The following is a 22,962-nucleotide window of genomic DNA, read 5'->3' as shown; positions in this document are numbered from 1 at the left end:
CACCTTGAATTTCACAAATGGATCAGGTGGATGCTTAAGGAACACTCCTTCACTCCCTCTACTCCCCAAAAGCCAAACAACGCAGAGAAGAATCCATGTTTCTATGCACAGAAAGGGGAACACAATGTACATTGTGCTTTACTGATCATTTTATTTTAGTAGACTGTTCTTGAGTTCTGGCAGCCACATTTCAGACCAATATCAGCAGGACATAACATACAGAGAAGGGTGTGTCTGGCCACAGTGGAAGATGCTAAAGAGGTCACTGGCTATAAGAACTTGAGCTAAATTCAATCACTATTTATTGTAAATTGCATATAAAACACTCACCTTCTGACCCAATTTATCATTCCCCTAAATCTCCCCCAAGAACAGAGACAGACACTTAAAATTTAACACTGGCTGACAAAGTCTAGGACCTAGTGCAAACTGACACAGGTACACCAAAAAGTTGGGAAAAAATCATTAAAATGTTCTGTTTCAAAAGATAAGGAAGCTAATTTCTGCCACAGGTTAATACTTATTGTGTATTTAATTTTTCAGTGCAGTTGAATAGTATTTTCATGATTTTCTTACTCCATTTTTCACATCTTCCAAAAGGATTCCATCCATTTAAAAAGCATGCATTGCAAGGCAGACTACAGGACCAAAGACGCTTCAGCCAATAACAGAAAGTTGGCCTTTTCCCCTTCATGCCCTTTACCAGGCCTTCAAGGCAAATGCTGAGAAAGGGGCACAGCTTGGAATCATTACAGAGATAGCTTTAAAATAATTAAATAAGTTATTTGGAATCAGTAGTACTTAGTCTATTGAGAAAATGAATAGAATCCATCAGGAAACTTCCTGAAGTGAAGCAAATTACAGAAAAGTGCTACAACATGAGGAAGATGAAATTTCATTTGATGTCTCTTTTGCAAGGCAAAGAGATTTTGTCCTTATTGAGAAGATTTGTAAGAAAAAATAACTATATGTATACAAATACATAGCATGTGGATTTCTGTGGGGTCACATTATCTATCAGAAAAGCGTAACTCACTATTTAAACAGCAGTTTGGATACTGGTTCTTTCTAGGACACAAAACTATGATGATTTGAATACATTGTGAATGGTCAGCATGTGTGTGTTCCCCCTAGAGAAAGGAAAAAAATATATTCTGAGTAAGGAACTGAAGCAGACAAGTGCTTCTAATTAAGGACCAACAAGCTGCTTCAGTTAAAGAATTTCAGCTGAAACTGAATCAATGCCTTCATTCCTGTGAGATTAACTATTCTCACAGGAAGGACAATGGGATTTCACCATGCTATGGTGTAAGCTGGGACACACACTTCAGTGTGCCTTTTAAAGTTTTAAAGTGGCAGAACCAGGCCCATTGAGAGAAAATTGGGTCCCTTGTACATATGGCTCACTGAGGCCCTCCCCTCCCATTTCACTTTATTTACATATTTGTTAGATGGGGGGGACCCCCTGAGTTCTGAACCCCAGTACAACTCCCCCCCCTTCACTCCCAAGGCAGATCGGGGGTCCCAGGATTATGTGATTCTGGAATATGTAGGTACTAAAATTAACAGCTGATTTTCAGGGAGGAGGGAAGTACTTTTGTGGATGAAGCCTCCCCCTGCCCTTCTCTCTCTCTTTATCACTGACACTATTTTTCTGTATGTATTACTCTACTCCATTCAGGCACTCACAAACTGAGCCTTTTCTGATCTCAATTTAATTTAATTTCCCCCTCAATGGATTAGAGTGATAAGTACCAATTTTAAAACATCCAGTATGAAATATGAACCTTTTGTTTTCAACTGAAATCGACTGAAAAGAAAAGTGCAGACTGCTTTGTGGAATAATAAAATACAATACTCTCTAATACAAGAGAAGAAAGAGACTAAATTCTTCCCTACCAGGGCAATCTGAAAAGCCTCCACAGAGAAAAAAGTAAAAGTATATTCCAAATATTGTAACAATCAACACCACTTGGCTCTTTATTAATATTTATTGTGACTATTCCAGTAGCACCTAGAGGCCCCAGTCAAGATTGGGATCCCATTGTGCAAGATGCTACATAAACACAGGAAAACACATTGTCCTTTCCCTGCCCTCATCAGCTTGCAACCTCATTTGAAACAACCTACAAGTGACTGTGACAAACACTAGGAGTGAAAGGGAGAAGGACGCAATTCTGCAAGGCTGCTATAATTCATAATAGCCCCCAGGGCTACTCTATCTTACTCCATGCTAGCCTCCAGAGCAGCCAAGCATCAGGAAGGAAACAAATGTGTCTTAGAGCCATCTTCACTTTCCTTGCCTGTGCATACATGCTATAGGAGGCTTAGCACAGAATCTGGCTGATTGTTTTAGAAGGTTTGCATGGACAATATACATTGCAGCTGTTGTTTAGTCAGGAGTAATGGGTATGAACCAAGGCTTGCTGAAGTCAATGAGACTTTTTCCACTAACTTCAATGGGCTTTGGATGAGGCCCCAAGAGAGGAACAGGTGAAGAAGCAAGGTTTCCCTCATATTACTTTAACTGAACAGGTCAGAATTATAAATTGGACAGAGATATACAAATGAGTAGAATAGTTTCCCATTGCTTCGCTCACACAGCTCTCTCAAATTCTCAATTAAGAGTTTATTTTTCTTTATACATTTTATACAGTAATATATTTTTAATGTACAGAATATTTCCTCTTTCTGCTTTTCAACGGAGGAGATTGCTAAGCACCACCTCCCAGGTGCTATTAACAATCCATTGAGCCTAAAAGAGTTACATTGCCCTTACACAAATATTGGCCAAGACTATCAGCTGAAATTTGGTACCATGGTACATATTCCAGATATTTTTACTTCCAGGAAAAAAATTTAAAGAAGCCAAACATAGATAAGAGATTAACTACTTAAAGCAAAGTCAATTTTTAAATGTGTTATATAGAGTCTTTCAAATACAAATGAAATTAGGTAAAACAAAGATCACTTAAGTGCATAAGATTCTACTGTGATTAATCAGATTAATTAAATAGCATACTTTATCCAAAATTAACAGTAATATTTGATACATGCCAGTATTTCCCTGTATTTAGAACTGGGGAAAAAACAAAGGCATTTCAGACAGTGTGTAATAACTGTAGATTTTTTTTTTAAATGGCAAACATTGTAATTTCATTTTTAAGAACTACTTAAGTTGTAATGTGTGATTCTGTATTGAATAGTGACTCTTTAAATGGCAGTGTAGGAATCCATGTTTATTTTATTTCATGGTAATTCCAAGATCATCTTTGCAAATAAGATGACTAGGGTTTTCCCCCACACCAATTGCAATCCATACAAATCCTTGACTATAGGTCAAGCCGTGTTCTTTTGGTTTAGTGCATCTTATAATCAGTAGCCCTGGGTCATTTAGGATGAATGAAAAGTCTGATGAATATGTATCTGAGGTGTAATCATCTGTATACCTAAATTCTCCATTTGACTAGTTAATAATCTCTGACTAGTTAATAATCCTGTTGACGATGCATAAGTCAGAACAGAATCTAGCTGTGTTGTCTCTGAGTAATATTATGTATCATATCTGATTACTTTAGTGAAATACACTTAAACTAACCACATAAGATTCTGAATACTCAGAGGCAGTAGACTGGAAAAAATATCAACTACTTATTTCCCCAGATCCCCATTTCTGACTATTAGGATGCATGACCAATTCAGGGATGTGAAAAAGAAAAAGCCAAAGGAAAAGGAGAGGGGGAAACAGCTTTAAACAGTTAGCTACAAAACGGCTTAATTAGAGCTATAAATGATTGTCCCACCCACATTTAAAGTGCCAGCTACCAGACAGAAGTATTTTGGCAAAGGGCCTTTTAAAAAGAAAGAAATAGAAAAAGGTGAACCCAAATAGAATAATTCACTGATGGCTAGACAGCCAAAAGGGATAATTGTGCTAATTAATGCTAGAAAAAGGAACAATGCTCTTAACATATTATGGGCCAGAGATTTGTATGGAAGAAATCCTGCAATTGGCCTGAATACTCTGGCATTTTAATTATCAGGAGAGCTGCACAGCATTGGTGAGACTGCACTGAGAGAGTATAGCAAAACTGCTTCAGAATGCTAGGACTTGGGGCAGGATGAAGAAAGAGAAATTTCATGATTGATGTATGACTACAGTGTGGAAGGAAACCTTGATAGACAGGAAATAGACATCTCTTCCAGATGATATAATTAGGGTCTAAAGGACCAAATTATGACTCCATTTAGCCACACGTCTGATTAACAGGTCTGAGTCTCCTGAAAACTCAAAGGAAATGAGAAATACAAAAATGAATGATCAACTTCTCTCATGGGTCCATCCGCTTCAAATCTCTCAGTGCATCCAAGAGTCTCTGACTCAGTCTTTGACAAAGACTTCTGACTTTGTCAAAACCCTAGAGAAAAACATTCCATAGTGCAGCAGAGACTCAAGAACAGGAAAGGCATATGCTCCTGGTTCATTCACAAACATTGCAACTAGAGTCTTTCCTAGAGTGAGGGTGAAACAACAATCCCACGGAAGTAGCTGAAGGGGCTTTGGGAAATCAATTTATCAGTTTCCACACAGCTGGATTTACTTTGTGTGGGTTTGTACAAAGAGGTCTCGGTTCTGATGTAGTTTGTCCCCAAAGCAAGAGCTGTGGCTGGGACATCTCCATGAGGAGGCAGTAATGAAATCAGTACCTTCAAGACCAAGGAGAGATGATGATACAAGAAAGACCTCAATCTCTCCTGATTTTTTAGGGCAGTGTTTCCCAAACTTGGGTCGCCGCTTGTGTAACAAAAGCCCCTAGCGGGCCGGGCCAGTTTGTTTACCTGCCGTGTCCACAGGTCTGGCTGATCGCGGCTCCCACTGGCCGTGATTTGCTGCTCCAGGCCAATGGGGGCTGCTGGAAGCGGCAGCCAGTACATCCCTCAACCCGCGCCACTTCCAGCAGCTCTCATTGGCCAGTGGAAGCCGCGATTGGCCAGACCTGTGGATGCGGCAGGTAAACAAACCGGCCCAGCCTGCAAAGGGCTTTCCCTACACAAGCGGTGTCCCAAGTTTGGAAAACACTGTTCTAGGGCATCTTCACTAGCAGAGGATGAAGCACTGCATATTGTTTTCTGTGTATTGCTTCAGGCATTTTAAGAGACTATGGGACCTGCTGCTGGGCAGTTAAGACCAGAATGCTTCTTCTGGAAAGAAGAACATCTATTTGCTGGCCTACAGACTCAGATCTGGTTGGACATAAGAGAAAAAAGTGCTAGTAAGAGCAAAGAGAGCTCCAACATCCAGAGTGCTACAAGTCTTCAATCTGCAATTGTTACAGGGACAGAAAAACAGGGAGGGTTGGTACCAACCTGGTCTTCAGGGGCTGAATTTATATACTAACGAAGAAATTTGCGTTAAAATGCCTGTGTAATCAAAGAGGATGTGGCTATTTCCTCTAGGAGCTCTGCAATGGCAAGTGAATATTTACATGAGAAAGTGGTTTTATTCATTTTAGTTAATGTACCTTATTTTTTTAAATAACTTTTTCTTCTTTCCTAACTTTAGAAGAAACAACTGATTACAAGATTGAAATCTAGGTTCACCAGACTATAAAACTTGAAACACGCACACAAACACACAATTGCCTTACAGTAACCAGGCTCTTCAAGATGGTTGCTCCAAATGTATCCCACTTTTGGTGTACACACACCTCATATGTGCAAGACAAAAATCTTTTGACCAGTAAAACCTGTTTGGGCTGCATCTTCACCCATCATATCCTTGCGACCCCAACCACCCAAGACCATACAAGACAGAGTGGCTCCAAGCTTCTTTCAGTTCCCTAAAGCATCATCCCAGCAGAGATGGACTCTAAAAAAGTAGGTTGTCCACATAGACAAAACATCTTGCAGGACAATGGTTACTGTAAGGTAAGCAACCATTTGTCTGTGTGCATGTCACTTACAATGACTAGCTAGTAGTTCCCAAATTAATAGCAGAAGGTTCTGTGCTACAGCTAGCTAATTAAAAATTGCAGAACTGTTCTCCCAAATTTGGCATTTGATCTAGTCACCAAAACCAGGGTGCAATGTTTGGTAAGGTATGGACTGAGCTGTAAGTGGACACCTGACAGATCTCAGATATAGGCCTATTCTTAGGCATGCTGAGGAGATTGCCTGGGCTCTAGTTGAAAAGGCTTAATGCCTGAGGGAAGGGGCACATCTGCTAGTTAATAACAGACTATAATGCACTAAGTCAGTCATTTGTATAATCTCTGGGCAGAGATGGCCTAACCTTTCATGGCTTTCCCTAAAACCATAAATAAATGGAGTGATTTCCCAAATGGCTTTGTTGTATGTACATAATAAAGGAGGGCTCTGGAGAACACTCAGGTATGAAGCTTGGTTTCTCCCAGGATTGAGAATAGTTTGGGGAAGAAAATGTGGAGGCTGATGGTTTGGCTTAAGTGAGAAATCAAACACCACCTTGGTGAGGAACTTGGCAGGGAGGTTTCAAGCCCCACCTTTTCCTTGTGGAATACATTATAAAGGTGGTCTGCCATTAGAGTTTCACTCTCCTAGCAGAGGTGATGGCCCCCAAGGAGGTTGTTTTGAAAGCGAGATAATGAAGGGACCACTTGGGTAAGAGGTCAAAGGGGAGGGTGTTATATAAGACTCATAAGAACTACTTTAGCGTCCCAGGTCAGGGGAGTCTCCCTTACAGAAACAGTGGAATGACAGAACCTTGTGTATAAGTTTGACTAGGAAGGTAGCAAGCTGAAATGGCAGCTGCCAACAAAGCAGAAGATTGCATCTATGCTAAACTAACTAAACTTTAAAATGTACAAATATTTACAATTGGATTAGGCTAAAGATGTTATCATCCTACACTGCTGAGTTACACCCTCTGGTGAAGGGCACTAAGACATCCAGGGTGCAGGTACAATCCCAATTGCTGGTCAAAAATTCCAACCACATGGGCATGAGGCACATTTGCACCAAAAGTGGAATCCACATGGGCAAAGACTCAAAGAACAACCATAAATTCTCCCCCTCACCCAACCCTTAGAGGTAAACCTCTTTTACCTAGTAACACCACTTTTAGATAAGTATTCCCCTGCATAAAACGTATCTCAATAGGAACAACTTCTTAGCTTAAGTCTCCTTGAACTAATTCTTGACACAGTGAGCCAAGACTGTATTATACCTATTTAAAAAAATATACAGGATTCCAAAAAAGCAAGCTCCCAAATCATTTCCAGATCAGCCTCTGTATGTGCAGAAACCCTTTTCATTAAAAGAATAAGATTAAAGGAACAGTTAAATATGTTGACCCAGCTATCAATTTACATGACAGCTACAACAGGAAAAAAATCATAAGTTAAAAGGGGGGTGGAAAGCAACAATGTTACGAAAGTGTTAGCAGCTCACTTAGATTTTGGCCTATTTGTGAATAATTAGAAAAATCTAAATGGATTGAACATTTGAGTATCAAGAGACAGAATTACAGTTCCTTTCACTTTGATGTCTTGAAAACTAAGAAGTTAAGAGATCCAGCATAATAATTAGAACAATCACAAAATCCCTCCTTCCTTTTCTAATTTACAGCACCTTAAATTACTACCACCAATTTAAACAAGAGCAGAGGTTTTTTAGTTGCTTCTTTCATGCTTAATCCATCATTTGTTTCAGTATCTTGTTTTAGGATTAACCAGCTCACTACCTATTGCACATCATCTGCTGCACCTTCCACATTAGAGGAAAAACAAGGAAGAACCCCTTTCTCATACTATGTATCCAAACTGTTATTCTGATCCATCACCTGCTACATGAGAATCAGAAGCCATGTCATCATCACATATGCCCAGCCATGTCATCATCAGCTTGAATCAAAAGGATTAAAAAGTTCTCCAATATGGTTACTTGTAATAGGGTCATCTGTCACACACGCACACCCTTGTAGTCAGAGGTCATACTGCAACATCTCATCTCTGTTTTCTTCTCTTCAGGGTCCCATAAGAACTGTAGGCTATTGTATTTAAAACATTCCCCTTCCAGGGTCCAATTCATTCAGTTCTCAGGTCAACACATTGGTCCTCCAAGCCCCAACCCCACTTCAGTCTCTCTCTTTCTCCCTTAGGTAGGGAGTCATTCCCCTGCCCTCCTTTCCAGAGCTGGGTTCCAATTCAATCACCCCTTTCCAGGTTTTACCTAGTTAGGCAGAGTCTTCAGGCTCTTCCCCACTCTTGCCTTAGCAGGCTTCTCCCAGTCCTCCCAGCTGGGGCAACTCATCTACTTTTCCCTGCCTTTCCTCAGTCCCTGACACAATTTCCTAAGCTTCACCCCTCTCTTCAGCTTCCTGCTGCCCATTATAGGGGAATCATCTGACCCCTATCTTCCATCTGACGCCATCAAGGTTGTTAACACAACACTGATGGCTCCTTCACAAAGCAGGGTTGGCTGGCCCCAGGCCTCCACTCCTTGAGGATCAAGCCCCCATTACACTACTAAATATAAAGCAATATAGAAGTCAGCGGGCCAGAAAGAATAATGTTTATAATATGATTTCGTTCCTTAAAATGAACAACAGGTGACTTAAATTTTGTTGCTTTCTTTTCCAAATCAAAATACATGGAGAAAGTTAGTCGTCTATTGTAAAAGGAAGTAATTTGTGGATTGAACCCTACTGCTAGACAAACATACCTCTCCTCCTACCATTAAAGGTTTATTTAGGGGTTTGAAGGTTCCTGAATTTTAAGGGATCCAGAAGAAATAATGATAATTACATTTCAATTAAAATATATTGAAATTGTTTATAGATTGGGAAGGTTTAGAATCAAATGTTATCCCAATAACGTTTTTCATGGGCATGAGCAGTGTATAATATTTCAGCTAAACAATCTCAATACATGTGTGCAGGTCTTGCTTGTCAGGCAAAGGTTACAAAAAATGACCTATGCAAAACTTTCTGCCTCCTGATGTTTTTTTGCCAGTCTCCATTCCAAAGGTTTTCCATATAGTTGGAATTCTGCCCATGATCTCCATAGCCCCGAAAAAATACTCTTTCCAGATGAGTTCCCCAGAACAGAGCTGTGATTCTTAGACGGCAAAGGGATATTTATAAAAAGTACAACATCCTGAAGGGTGCACCAGTTGGCTAATATATAATTATTCTATAATCTGACATGAAAGTCTGGTAGCAATTTACAAACATTATGAAGAGCACCGATGTTCAAACTATAAGGCTGTTGGATGCTACAGGGTGAACATTTAATATTTTCAAATGAAGGGGGTTCTCGTTGTTAGATTTCTTCTTCATTTTGTCTCAGTTCAAAATTTTTTAAATAAAATTATATTAATTTACAACCTTTGAAGTTTTATCCAAGCTTTTTTAAAATGTGACATTCTAATGCCCTATAACAAACATGCAGAATGGTCCAATAATAGAGAAGTTTCTTTTCTAGATGTTTTATTATATTTGTTGATGTTAATGATTTGCTAGTTTTATTTCCTTTCAAATACAACCTACTTGATTCTCAAAGTTCTTTAAGAAAAGCACTCAACTGACCTCAGGCATTAGTCTGAAAAATGCATTTTGATACAAAGATGAAAGGAAAGATAATTTAGTATATTATTTACCAATTGAAGAGTCACACCTCAATACATGCAGCTGTGTCCATAAGTTCACATTCATCCACCTATAGCCCAACCACACAGATACACACCTTTCAGCAAAGTAACGCCCCTCTGAATGAAAAATGCCGTTTAGTTTTGTTCAGGTTCCAATTTTACTGACTTCTCAAATCACCTAATCTATGCTTTGTATAAATAGAACTGCATTCTACACAAATTGCAAAACCAGGATTTCTTAAAATTAAGTTTTGTAACATTAAACTCAAATTATAAACAAAACAAAAGGATATGCAAAAGGATATGACTTTGTGCCCTCAGGCTGCACAGCCATAAATCCTGTTACTGCAAATGGGTTCTAATCAAGCATGTATATCAAGAGAAGACTATTTTTCAAAACTATGTACGGTAACTATACTTGAAATGAAAGTGTTGTATCTGAAGAGTTGATTTACACTAATTAATACACCTCTACCCCGATATAACGTTATCCTCAGGAGCCAAAAAATCTTACCGTGTTATAGGTGAAACCGCGTTATATTGAACTTGCTTTGATCCACCAGAGCACGCAGCCCCGCCCCCCTGGAGAGCTGCTTTACGGCGTTATATCCGAATTTGTGTTATACTGGGTTACGTTATATCGGGGTAGAGATGTATTAGAAAACTACCTTTTAAGGGGAGATTGTCAAAGGGATGAGTGGGTGTTGGAGGAATGGATTTAAATCACCATTTTTAATCATGATTTTAATCAGCAAGCAGGAAATCTTGATTTAAATCATCTTATTTTGCATTTGTACTTTTTAGTTATTTTCCTAAAGAAAGGTTCTCTCTCATTGGGTGGAAACCATCAACACACATTGATATGGAACCAAATACGCCTTTGCCTAAATTTAGTACTTCTTTTTATTAACTCAAAGGATACTCTATATCTATAAACATGTATTTAATATCAATACAGTACTTACATACTTAATTAAATAATATACTTCAGTGCAGCACATGACATGGTGACATATTTATACAGCTCAAGTTGACTTCAAAATTTAGAGATATTTTCTCCCTGATTCTGTATGTAACTAAAAAAGTCACATCATTTAAACTCACTAAAAGTTGAGGCATTTTCATTGATGTAGTATACTATATTTGTTAAATGATTTTAATAGGTTATAGTAAGTTTAGCTATTAAAAGTTTTCATAATTTCAACTTTAATTTTAAAGCAGGCTTATTTTTAAAAGAAAAATGTAACATTGATTTTTTTTTTAAATCATAGAATTAGAAGGGACAGCAAGGGCCATCTAGCCTAACCCCCTGCCAGGATGCAGGATTTGTTGTGTCTAAACCATCCAAGACAGATGGCTACCCCAGCCTCCTTTAGAAAACCTCCAGTGAAGGAGCTTCCAAATCATTGGATGTGTATCCACATTAATGGGAGTTAGGCACCTATCTGTCGCTCACTTTCAATAAGAGTTGGGTGACTAATGTCCCTTTGTGGTTTTGACATTTTTTTTCTTTAGTGTGGAAGCTGGAAACAGTTTAAGATATTGGCACAAATGCTGGCTCTATTTCCTTTGTGGTGCCCTGGCACCAATGCCAGCTGGTGGATTTAAAGCCTGAGTCAGGGGCACGCACACAGAATTTGGGCCCATAGGGGTTGTCAAATGTCATGGGGGATAGAATTCTGATCTCTTAATTCCAAGTCCTTTGTCTTAACCACCAAACCCTTGTAGGTCCTATGTCTAGGTGACAGGAAACACAATTGGAAATTGGGAGTCCCACGCTGCCTCAATGTGTGAGACTGGGTAAATCACTCAGCTTCCTCCTGCCTCAATTTTCCCAATTTTACTATATCTGCCTTACTGAATATTGTGAAGCTTTGTCAGCTACTTAATGATCTTAAAGCTTTTTGAGATCTTTAGACAGAAGGTGTGCTATAAACTTTATGTATTTTTAAACAAGAGTGTGTCCTTTTCTAGATGGGGGAGATTAAAAACTAAAAAAGAGTTACATGCTACTGAAAAATCATGTTACATGCTACTGAAAAATAGTTGGCATTTGCTAAGATTTTAACAAAGTCCAGTGAAGGTCTGCACCTTTGTAATTTCACTGCACACACGCTCTTAGAAGCTGATGCGCAAATGCTGCTTTTGGTAAAAGTAGCATGAGAACGATTGTAAATGACTCACTGAAAGTCACACAGCAGAAACTACTTTAACATCTGCAATACTAAAAATAATTCCACTGCCTATGAGAAGAACCCACCTGCTTACCTGCATGTTAGGCTCTCATTACAATTTTAGCTGAATTCTGAAGGTTTTCTTCAAATTCTAAGCTTTCATTAAAGAAGTGAGGATTCTATCTTTTTTTCTGAGAATGAGGGCAATCATTCAATATTTCTTCTTCATAGATCAAATCTGTTAAATTTTTCTGTCAAATTCAGCTAACAATAAAGTGCCACTACTAGAAGGTAATGGATTAAGCATATATTAACTATACTGTGCCAGGGCAATGTTAAGAAAACAAAAACAAAACCAGAAACATTTGGAGCCTGTTGAGCTTTAAATTTTTTCTTTAATTACCTTACATTTCACCATTCATGTTGTTTTATTAATTTTTGCATTTCACTCAACTTGGACAATAAAAGTTTCAATTTTGTTTATTTTGTAGCCACTTTGAGTGACCAGCTCTCATGGTCTCACACAATACCCTAATGTCTGGGTGAAAATGCTGCAGGGCAATGTCTAAAAAAATAAACTGATTTCATGGAATACCATAGAAACAGTTCTATTACCATTATTTTCTGAAAATAAATTTTAAAAATCCCAGGTACTACCCTTTTTGTTTTGCTTTAAATAGAACCAACTTTTGGGGCTAAACTTCCTGGCAGCATCACTTTAATATATATCCTTATTCAACAGTTTACATAACATAGCAACCTATAAACATAATTTCTTTCTGAAAGGCAAAATTCAGTAAGTGAGAATTATAAATGAAAAAATGATGGTATTAAATTTTGTCTGTGTTCGAGTGTCTAGATAAATCATATACATTAAACATAAGGTAACAGTAGCTTAAACTAATTCCATTAATGTCTATGAATAAGCTTTTCATTTGGCTATTTTCACATCCTGTAATTATTGCAGAGGAAACACAGGTTAAGGGTTCAACTAGCGCTTAAAATGTGTAATTACATCTACTAGACTTACCCTAAGGGTAAAAACTTCATGACCGAAAATGCAAGGAACCAAATTCCTTTTACACATGCTGTGGAATCTAAAGTTTCAATGGATATTTTGATTATTATTAATATTCAAGAATCTGTCATCCTCAAACAAAAGCTGCAGAAGTTAAACCCACATGTCAAGATTTTGGACAGGCTAACCATGTTATTTATCTGTAATAAATGATTAAAGCAGTATCATGAATATATTTGCTCAAATCCATTCAGAGACAACATCTTGAAAATATATCAATACCTATAAATTCCTCCATGTGTAGTACTTGAAATAACATTTTTAAAACAGCAAATGGGTGGGTAGGTATTTTGAAAAATTCTACCTCTGATTTCAAGTAAATTGTAATTGTACTAAGATCACAACTTTTCTTCACCTTACCCCCAGAAAATCCAGTAAAAGTTTCAGTTTTCCAACATCACATTTAACAAAAACTAACGAAGAAAGAAACAAAATAATTAACACCACAGGGATTCCACTTACATGGACAGGCACAGGAACAGGTAAGCATCATGCACTTAACCAGACTATCCACTAATTTCAAATTGAAGTCAGACAGTTTTGCAGTAGGCTTTGGTTTATAGCAATAGGCTCAGCAACTGCCATCTCTGTTTATCAAATGTCCACCATAGTGTCACATAACACCAGTTCTCTGAGTTTTATGTATGTATTCATCTGCAGACAGTTCACAGGGGAAGATAGCTCACAGACTATATGCCACAATTCGGTACATGTTTAGCTAAATTATGCACTTAAGAAATATGCACTTCCACAGGGATCACATAAAATCCAATGGGTATAGTTTGGAACCAAGTGAGTGCTATGCAATAAATAGAATTTGAATGTAAATTGAGTGGTTTTCTACCAAAAGGAGGACAGGAGACATTTGATATGGGTTTAATTAGGCCGCAACTTTATTATTAAATGTCTGGGACTACCCGGCAGATAACAGTGTACAGTGCAGGTAACCCCATGTTTTTCTGTAATTATCCAGGGGGCTTCAACCAGTTCCCCCTCTTTTTCCATCCAGGTCCCTCCAACAAATCCATTGCCGGGACCTTATCATCCACCTCTCCTCATAGGAGGGTTAAGGTGGGCTATAAGAATGGAGGTTGGCTCACTGCTGTACCACTCATAGAAGTCCCCAACCATTTGTTCCTTTAATGAACACCTCTTTTTAAGTCCTTTTCCAAGCCATTTATCCACTGTATACCTTTCCTTTGGAGTACCTGCACTGGACGTCCACCCTACACTAACGAGTTGCAACATATGGCCTACTACCCATCATGCCATGCATGAACAGAGCCCTTCCTGAAACCCATTGTGGGGAAGGCAAAAAAAAAACCCAACTGCACACAAGCCAATATGGGGGTAAGGGAAAAATTCCTTCCCAGGTCCCCTAAAAAAGGGGCGGCTAACATAATGCCCACAGCAGGTGTTGACCAAACCTGGTATTTTACCACCCAAAGGGCAGGGAGGGTGGGTCCTGCTTCAGCCTGCTCCGTGTAAAAGGGAAGCTTCAGGAGCAGAGCTGCCCCTTTCATACCCTGCATCCCTAGGGGATGAGTCAGGGACCATACTGACCCTTTTGCAGGAGTTTTCATCTCCAGCCATAAAGCACTGTTCCCTTCATTTAGCTGTCCAGCCAAATAACCCCCGTTTAAAGATGAAGGACGATCAAGTCTAATATCATGGTCTCATATAATAAAAGCCTAATCCTGCAATTCTTACGCAGACAAAATCCCATCAAATATAGAGTGCTTTGTATTAATTGCCAGACGACTCACATTTTTTTTATTTTATTTTTTTTGGTTAAATTTCAACTTCAAGTCAAGATAATTTATAATAGCTGGGTTACAAAAGACATGAGTAACGGGTTGCTTGTTCACTGTTCCTTAGCTCTGATTTTGCTTGATTAAAGGCATATAGAACTCCCATTGAACTGATGCTCAATATCAGTGGGAATTTTTTTCCTGAGCAAGGCTTGCGGGAGTCTACTCAAAGGATGTACACAGAAATACAACTTCACTTCTCACTGCAAAAGGTTCACCTGAGAGAACTTACTAAGCAAGTTCCAAGATTTTTCAAAAAGTGATACATAACATACCAAAAACCAGTTAAAAGAACATTAAGGTTATAAAATAAAACACTCAAAAATTAGTAAATGCCAGAATTAAAACTGTCTATGCAGCCTGAATTCAGAGCATAGATAGATAGATAGATAGATAGATAGATAGATAGATAGATAATGATACTCTTGCACAGTATTACATGGGAAATCTTTAGCAGAGCCAGGAAAAGAACATGGAACAGAAGCTAGTTGTCCTATGTCCAAGTTCAGTTCCTTAAACAAGCCCCCTTTTCTTCTTCCAATCCTCTGTTTTATTCCCTGTCTAGCCTGTGTACTGAATGAGGCCTGTATCCTGTTCAACAGATAGTATATGATCATGTTATCTCAAGACTATGATAAGCCCTACAGAAGGCAGCTGAATTAAGGCTTGCATCTGAAGAAGTGGGTATTCACCCACGAAAGCTCATGCTGCAGAACGTCTGTTAGTCTATAAGGTGCCACAGGATTCTTTGTTGCTGAATTAAGGCTGCATAACATTTCGATTTGGCCTATTAGAAAGAGAATTTCAGACTCCAAACTTAGATGATCATGGGTACGGTTCAAATGTTTTAGTTAAGCTCAGTTTCTAATTTATTTACTGTTAAAGCATTCAGTTTACATATAGAAAAATAATGCCTGAATATAGAACCAACTACTGGGCTCTATTTCACTATTGAAATCTTTTAAAGTAAACTGTATATGAAATATCTTCCAAGGACAGTTGATGGAAATTATCTTTTTTTAAGGAAAATGCATCTTGAAACCTAAAAAGGCTGACAGAGGCCTAATGTTTCACTAGCTTCTACAAGTTTTAACCACTTCTCCAAATTTTCTCTTGTCTTGGCAATTTTTCTTACAAGTTGCATTAGCATCTCACTAATCATCAAAGATACCTAATGGACCCTTGAAGGCATTTGCCAAGAAAGGCAAGACCCAACTTATATGCAACATCAAATAATGCAAGAATGTAGTATGCTTCGAACATTACTGCTAAACGTTCAAGCTGAGAAACAGTGAAACAGTCAATATCCTTAAGGGATTCGTCAAGCTGTGTAGGAACTTAGGTTGCTCAAAGTCTCAGTTCTAAGAATGATCCCTCACTAATTATTATTTACATTGATGATATTTGAGGAAAAATAGATATAGCAAATTGTTCCTTTAAAAATTATGATGTCAGGAAATGTTGTCCATCAGCTCATAAAGCAGCAGATATCTTCAAGGTCTCCTTGACCTTTGTAGCATTATGGGACAATCTTTACACAAGGACAAACTGTTCTCAAACAATTCCTCCAATGTACAAGGCACTGATCTTTTCGTCAACACTTGGCGTGCAGGTCTTCTTGTTCTACTTCTTTTTTTCCTGAATAAACTATTTATTATGGACAGAATCCCAGGGCAATGAGGCAGCACAGGATCCTGTTCCAAACTTGAGTCTGGCTTTTTGGATCCCCCTTTCAAAACTTTAATATCAGCATGACTAGGAATGTATAGTGACTTTTTGCACCTGTGATCCTCTTGTTTTGGCAGTAAAACTGATCTTCATTTGTGACATAGGTATCTTCATATTGCCTTCTGCAGAGTCATGTCCTACCGACTGACAATATGAGTTCCACCAGCAGCAAAAGCAAGTGTAAGCAAAACTGTTGTTTAGACCGAAGGGAACACAATGTTGGAGGAGATCTCTTCCCCTCACCTCTATTTTAATACCAGTGATTTTCTGGGCATTACACATGAATGGAAGCAAATTATTGTTACTGAATACTTTGAAAAGTCCACAGTTAGCATTAGAATGATGGGTTTTCCCTTCCAAGTCAGAAAAGAAGAATTCTTTGGCCATACTGGAAAGCTGCAGAGGGTCAGCCAAAGTCCAGCTAGTTGTTGTCAACTACTAAAGCATATTAAATTATATTCTTGCCAAAAGACCATATAATTAACACACCTCTCCTTCTGAAGGCAAGATGCATACAAAGGAAAAGATGTGTAAACAGAACCAGAGCTGGACCTACAAATACCCAACATGTGATCTCATACAGCATGCAAAATGTTTTACCAGAAATAAATGGCCTTAAATTAAAAAAGGAGAAGAAAATGAAAAAGTTTTCCTGTTTACAAACCGTACATAATCAAAATATTGTTTGGTAGATTTATTTGAAGAAGGGATCGGGGGTGGAAGATGTTGCCACAGCATATTAAGGTCTCAAATGAAGTTCATTAGAAACTATTGGAAAATATACATTAAAGTTTAAAAACAAATCTACAACACTGCTATCAAAACGTAATGGTCCAGCTTGTTAAAAAAAATTGTTGAAAAGCAGGGGGAAAATATCAGCAAATATTTTCACAAAATGTTTTCCATTCTTCAACCAGCTCTAATTAAATTAATAGCTACTTACCAAAAAGAAACCCTTTATGCTATTCTGTGGCACCAAATAAGGCCCTGATCCTGCAAACATTTAAGCCCATACATAACTTTACTTGTGTGTCCTTCCATTGAAGTCAATGGGAATACTTACATGAAGGAAGCTATATGCCTGCTTAAGCATTTGCAGAATTGGAGTCAAAAGCAGTAACCAAAAATCTACCATATGTTATTTCTGACACAATGTAAATCAGGCCTCCAGTTGGAGTTTAATGCCTGTTTGTAACTTATAGTGCACTAACTAGCTCAGAACTTTCCTATTTGAAGGTTTCCTACCCCCTGTGACTGCCAGAGTTGCAATGAGCAGAGATTCTTAAATTGGAGTTCCCTTGGTTAATACAAGAGGGAGCTGATGGCAAGGTATTCTCCATAACAGAGAAGAGTTCTCCTTTGGTTTTATAGATACTGCTACCATGACTTTCTTTTGTTATATGAAAGAACAAAGTTCCATGATATACCTTGGGTGGGGTTTTTTTTGTTTTTAAAACATGGCACATCTGGAAGGTGGAACAAGTCAGAGATTGTATTCACTATTTATATACTGCCACAAATTGTCGTGACACTTCACAGAATTTTGAAATCATGAACAACTACAGGAATGTCACCAAATTATTAATATATTTCCAGTAGCTCCAATAGTCATTATCCTCCAGTACATGGTTGTAACCCAGGAATCTCCTGGTGACAACTGCCAGAGAGCACAGGGGATGCATAGAGTTTTACAGAGATCCCCTGGGTCAAATATCTGCATAATAGTTCACTGAAGCATGGCATGTGAGACTTACTGAGAGCCAGTAGCCCACGGGTCATCACAATCATTGCAAAATGTACGTACAGATAATATTTAAGGAATTATGCATCTATACTGAAAATTATGTTCTTAATGTCTTTGAGTTAAAGCAGGTCACCAAAAGATGATGTACATTGGAGATGTACCTTTCAAACAGGAGGTAACTGATACTTATCTCCCTGTCTGGCCATTGCATGGCTCACACTGTATCCCTATTTGCATGCTGAGCCAGCGGCCAGTTGAAAGATTGCAAAATCTGCAAGAGAGGAAATCTACAAGAAGAAACAGTGCAGGGCAAAGGGTGTCCTTTTTATGAATAAAGGCAAAGGATTGGTCTGGTATAACATGGAGTGCAAAGAAATGCACTGAATCCTTCACTCAGTATGCAAACTAACAACATGCATGTCAGCCAACCTGGCTGTCAAGTGCTGCAGGGATTTTGGGTGGGCCATACTCTGCTAGAAAGGAGAGTACCTTGTAAATTAAGTCTAGGCTCTAGAATGCGTGTTATGATTTTATTATGTGCGTAATCATTTGTTTCCAATATTTCTACTTCTTGAATCTCTATGCTTTGTGAAAGAAACCTGAAACTGATTTCACTATAAACACATCTATCTTCTGTATGTTAAGTGGAGTGGTGATCCGAGGTGGAATGGATAAGCTGGGCCATCCTGTTTCTTTGGAGGCAGTGAATCTGTGACTGCTTTGAGTGTCCAGTGGACTAAGGGCTGGCCACTCCAGGGAGATGCTCAGAGGGCTCACGTGTGCTAATCACTAATGCGCAGAGTGACAGTGGGGCCTGTGAGGCCTAGCGAGGGGTGCTTGTGTTGCCAGTGCCAGTGGGGTTGTGGAGCTGGCCCATGGCAGACAGAGACAAGGCTTCCTCACACTAAGGGCAGGTGGTAGCAAGGTGCCTCACAACTCTGGGTACCCCTAGGAAACCTCACAGTGGTTCTCTTCATTTACATGCAACACTCTAGCTGAATAAGGAACATATAATACATGTCTCCTGTCATTTGTGCAAAAAGTTTATAAAAGAAAGAAAATAAATATCTGCAAGTGACATATACAAATGTTATCCTAATTCCAACTACTGTAATTAGAAAAAAAGAAACACTTTGTTCAGTACTTACATGCAGATGTTTGCGCCTTTGGTAACCTGAACTTTTTTACAATTAGTCTTCACAACAGGTCTTCTCCAAGATACTTTAATTTCATTGGGATTCCACAGGAAAGCACAGACCACCCTCTCTGATCTGAAGGAAAAACCCAACTCTACTGAGCGGTAGTCCGCCTCCAAATGAATAACAGGTTATCTTTGTCATAAGCCCTCTTCCCTACTCTAGAACTCTACAATACAGTGTTGTGTGCCTAGTTACTGTAGCAACTCCTGGTGTAAGTTCTAGAATATCTTTGGGCTGTGGAAACTAGTTAAATATTAGTGTTTTGGAAATGCATACCTTAAGCAGAAAAAATAGAAACCTGTTAAACCTGTTTAAGCTAATTTTACCTTAAATCCCCTATCACAAATAAAGGATTGCTGGCAGCATATTTAATTTCTTACAGCATAGATTTTTTAATGAAAAAATACAAAACCTGTAGTTCTTCAGATCTGTTCTGTACCACTTACAAAAATAAAAATAGATTTCACAAATTAATTGAGTAATATTTGTAAGCTAATATTTATGAACAAAAAGAAGTTTCTGACATCTTCTCATATTTCATTTTTCAGAGGAGAACTGTGATGGAAGGCATTTCCTGTAATTTTGTTTATGGCACAATATGCAAGACTACACTATAAAGGGTTTGATTCATATAAAACACTGCATCTACATCCTCTCCATCCATCACACACATACTCACAGCTTAAAAACACATGGGATATGGAGATACAAATCATTATCTACTGCTCCACTCTATTTACACTAGTTTTACACTGGTATGATTCCATTACAATGCTGGTGTGTAAAAGAGTTGATAATCAAGCCACATACATCTCTCCTCAGAATATATTTTGTCATTGCCAACATTACACTAACAATGCTATAGCTAAGATTGAAAAGCATTTGTCAACAAACAAACAAAAACCATACTTTACCTTACTAAGTCATAACTATGGCAAACTATTCTTGTCATACTGAAATTTCCCATGTTTGAGAACAAATTTTGTCTCTTTGATTTTGGCTAAGATTCACAAAATATGGACTGGCCATTTCAGTTTTACCTAAACATGAACTAACTTTGCTTTATTTTTAAATTTCTTCTCAGTGTCTAAAATGAAATCAATATTCCCCACACACACGATGGTGTGACTCTATGTAAGTGATATAAATAGTAACCTCTTTTTTTCATGAAGCTAGAATTTGCTTGCCCTTACAGAGCTGTGCAATGGAGGGTGGAAGGAACCTTCCTTTCCATGCAGACTGCATAAGGCAGAACTGCAGCCCTTGTAAAGCATGACTGGCTCAGTGGAGGAGTAAGCAGCATCCCCTAAGAATATGTCTACACTGCATCGGTGAGCAAGTCTCCCAGCCCAGAACAACATACTTGTGGTAGCAGGTCTTGTGCAAGCATGCTAAAAATAGCTGTGTGGACATTCCTTTGATATCCTGACATGGGCTGCAACTCGAGCTCTCCACACACGTGCACATAGCTTGGGAGCCCAAACTCCACTCAGGGTCACAACGTCAAAGCAACATCTACACAGATATTTCTAGTACACTAGCAGTGGATCCAGCTGGGAGGCTCCCTCTCAGAGGCAGCGTAGACATATCCTAAGAGGTGTAGCAGTTGGCCTGCCACACCTACACTCTGGGAAGTGCCAAAGGAATGTCTGAACCAACTTAAGACTCAGTTAGCTCAGGACCCTCTTTCCTCTCCCCCACACACTGGCCATGGTCAGGGAGATTATTGGAGTGAGAAAGCCCCAAGTTCATCTCAAGATAACTGGGGAACAGAAGAGTCTTAGTGAAAGATATGTGCTCGCTGAACTTCCACAGGACATCAGACTGAGATCAGATCACATCAACTTTAATATCCATTTCAAGAGTAACCTATTTAAACTCGTGGTCCCTCAAACAGTCAAATCATATGACACTGTGGTACAGCAAGCACAAAACAGTACAACAGAATAAACTACAAGCACTTCATAACTGTCAAGTAACCTATGCTTAATTATTTGGACAAATTTGCTATAAATGGTTATATTAAAACTGTCCAATTTGTCTAATACAATATCTACTATGTTTTCAGCTCTAAGCCATCTAAGCACTACACGTTTTCAACCTAAGTACTAAAAGCCCCCTAAATTCAAAGCAATGGCAAACACATAACATTACAGAAATAATATTGTACACTGTATGTCGATAATCAAATACTCCACAATTAAAATCTCCTTGGCAAGAATATTTGTACGACATGAACAGAATGGGATCAGATTTGGGAATAATTTAATGGTCCCTTTTCACTCGGGTTCTGCTCACAGTTCCAGTGTTCCTGAACATATTACCTAAAATGATCAGCAGTGATAACAGTTACCAATGTTGACATTTATATTTGTGTCATTAGGCTTCAGTAGCTATTCTCCACATGGATGAACTGGGGCAGATTTTGTCTATTTAAATGCTCATTAAGATAACACTACCTTGGTTTATATTTTGAAGATTTTCTTTGGAATAATAAAGGCTAGACTTTTTTTTAAGTAAAGGTTAAATTCTGCAAGAGCTGATGGTGCCACCAGGAAATGATGGCACAGTATACTTTGGAGTACCAGTCAGTTCAACCTTGACAACAGAGCATTAATGTTACAGTTTTTCCCTCTCTTAAGAACATTTCTTTCCCTTGTTGTGCGCATTACATGATACACTACTTCTCCTGTATCTCTTCAACCTAAGAGAAGACAATGCTAAATAATAAATATTAGTGGGCCCAATTCGCCTTCCTTTCCTCATGTTGAGTAGCACCCAGGGGCGGCTCTAGACATTTCGCCACCCCAAGCACGGCGGCATGCCATGGGGAGTGCTCTGCCAGTCGCTGGTCCCGCGGCTCCGGTGGACCAGCGGACCCTCCGCAGGCATGCTGCCGAAGGCTGCCTGCCTGCCGCCCTCCCAGCGACCAGCAGAGCGCCCCCCGCGGCATGCCGCCCCAAGCACGCGCTTGGCGTGCTGGGGCCTGGAGCCGCCCCTGGTAGCACCTCACTCTGCAAGTTGTGAAAGAATCTGACCCTATATTATCTGCTTCCTCTAGGAGTACATCTGATAGAGAAAAGTTCCTAAAATATTTGCTGATACAGCCATTTCCTAAAACAGATTTAGCATTTTCCTAAAACAGAGACTTCTGATAGGAGATGAGCTGTTCCTTATTCATCTGTTTCCATTTGTTTTTATTTATGTGACCAAACTGTCCAGATGTTATATAATTCATTGTTAGTCTCATGGGATGATACACTATGTCCTTATAAGCTCTTGACAACCACCACATTTAAGCACTTAAAATAATTATTTTAATGAGGAATGTGCTAATTCCCTAGTTTTATATAGAGAGTTTCAAAAATAGTGTGCATCAATTCCTTGATGCAAACTACTTAATGAACAGGAGAAAGAGGAGGGATGCATTGGGGGACAACATATGGTGAACTTAGCAGGAAATAAATCTAGAGATACTCTGGCCTCCAGTGCGCCTTTTATGTATATTGAAAGAAGAAGGAGGAAAGAACAGAACAATTGCCAGACATGTCGGTGTGCTAACAAATTCATACTGGGACAGAAAAAAACATCCGAAGCATCA

The 22,962-nt window shown here is 38.8% G+C and overlaps 1 protein-coding gene across 32 annotated transcripts in view; it reads right to left on the bottom strand.

Annotated features, from left to right (window-relative positions):
* Positions 1–22,962, bottom strand: part of BMPR1B (bone morphogenetic protein receptor type 1B) — a 384,295-nt gene that overhangs the window by 306,180 nt on the left and 55,153 nt on the right. For 22 of the 32 annotated variants that reach the window (XM_039540880.1, XM_039540887.1, XM_039540889.1 and 19 more), the window contains exon 1: positions 19,311–19,508. The exons of 7 other annotated variants lie outside the window; for them this stretch is intronic. The gene's annotated coding sequence lies outside the window, so the exon portion shown is untranslated. Of the gene's footprint in view, positions 1–1,036; positions 1,059–19,310; positions 19,509–22,962 lie in introns of those variants that run through there. 3 more of the 32 variants (XM_039540882.1, XM_039540901.1, XM_039540893.1) reach the window with 3 other exon arrangements.

The sequence above is a fragment of the Mauremys reevesii genome, linkage group 5 (assembly GCF_016161935.1).
Source record: "Mauremys reevesii isolate NIE-2019 linkage group 5, ASM1616193v1, whole genome shotgun sequence".
NCBI classification, from domain to species: domain Eukaryota; kingdom Metazoa; phylum Chordata; order Testudines; family Geoemydidae; genus Mauremys; species Mauremys reevesii.
The sequence above is the reverse complement of the archived record's forward strand: the minus strand, read 5'-3'. Positions and strand labels throughout refer to the sequence as shown.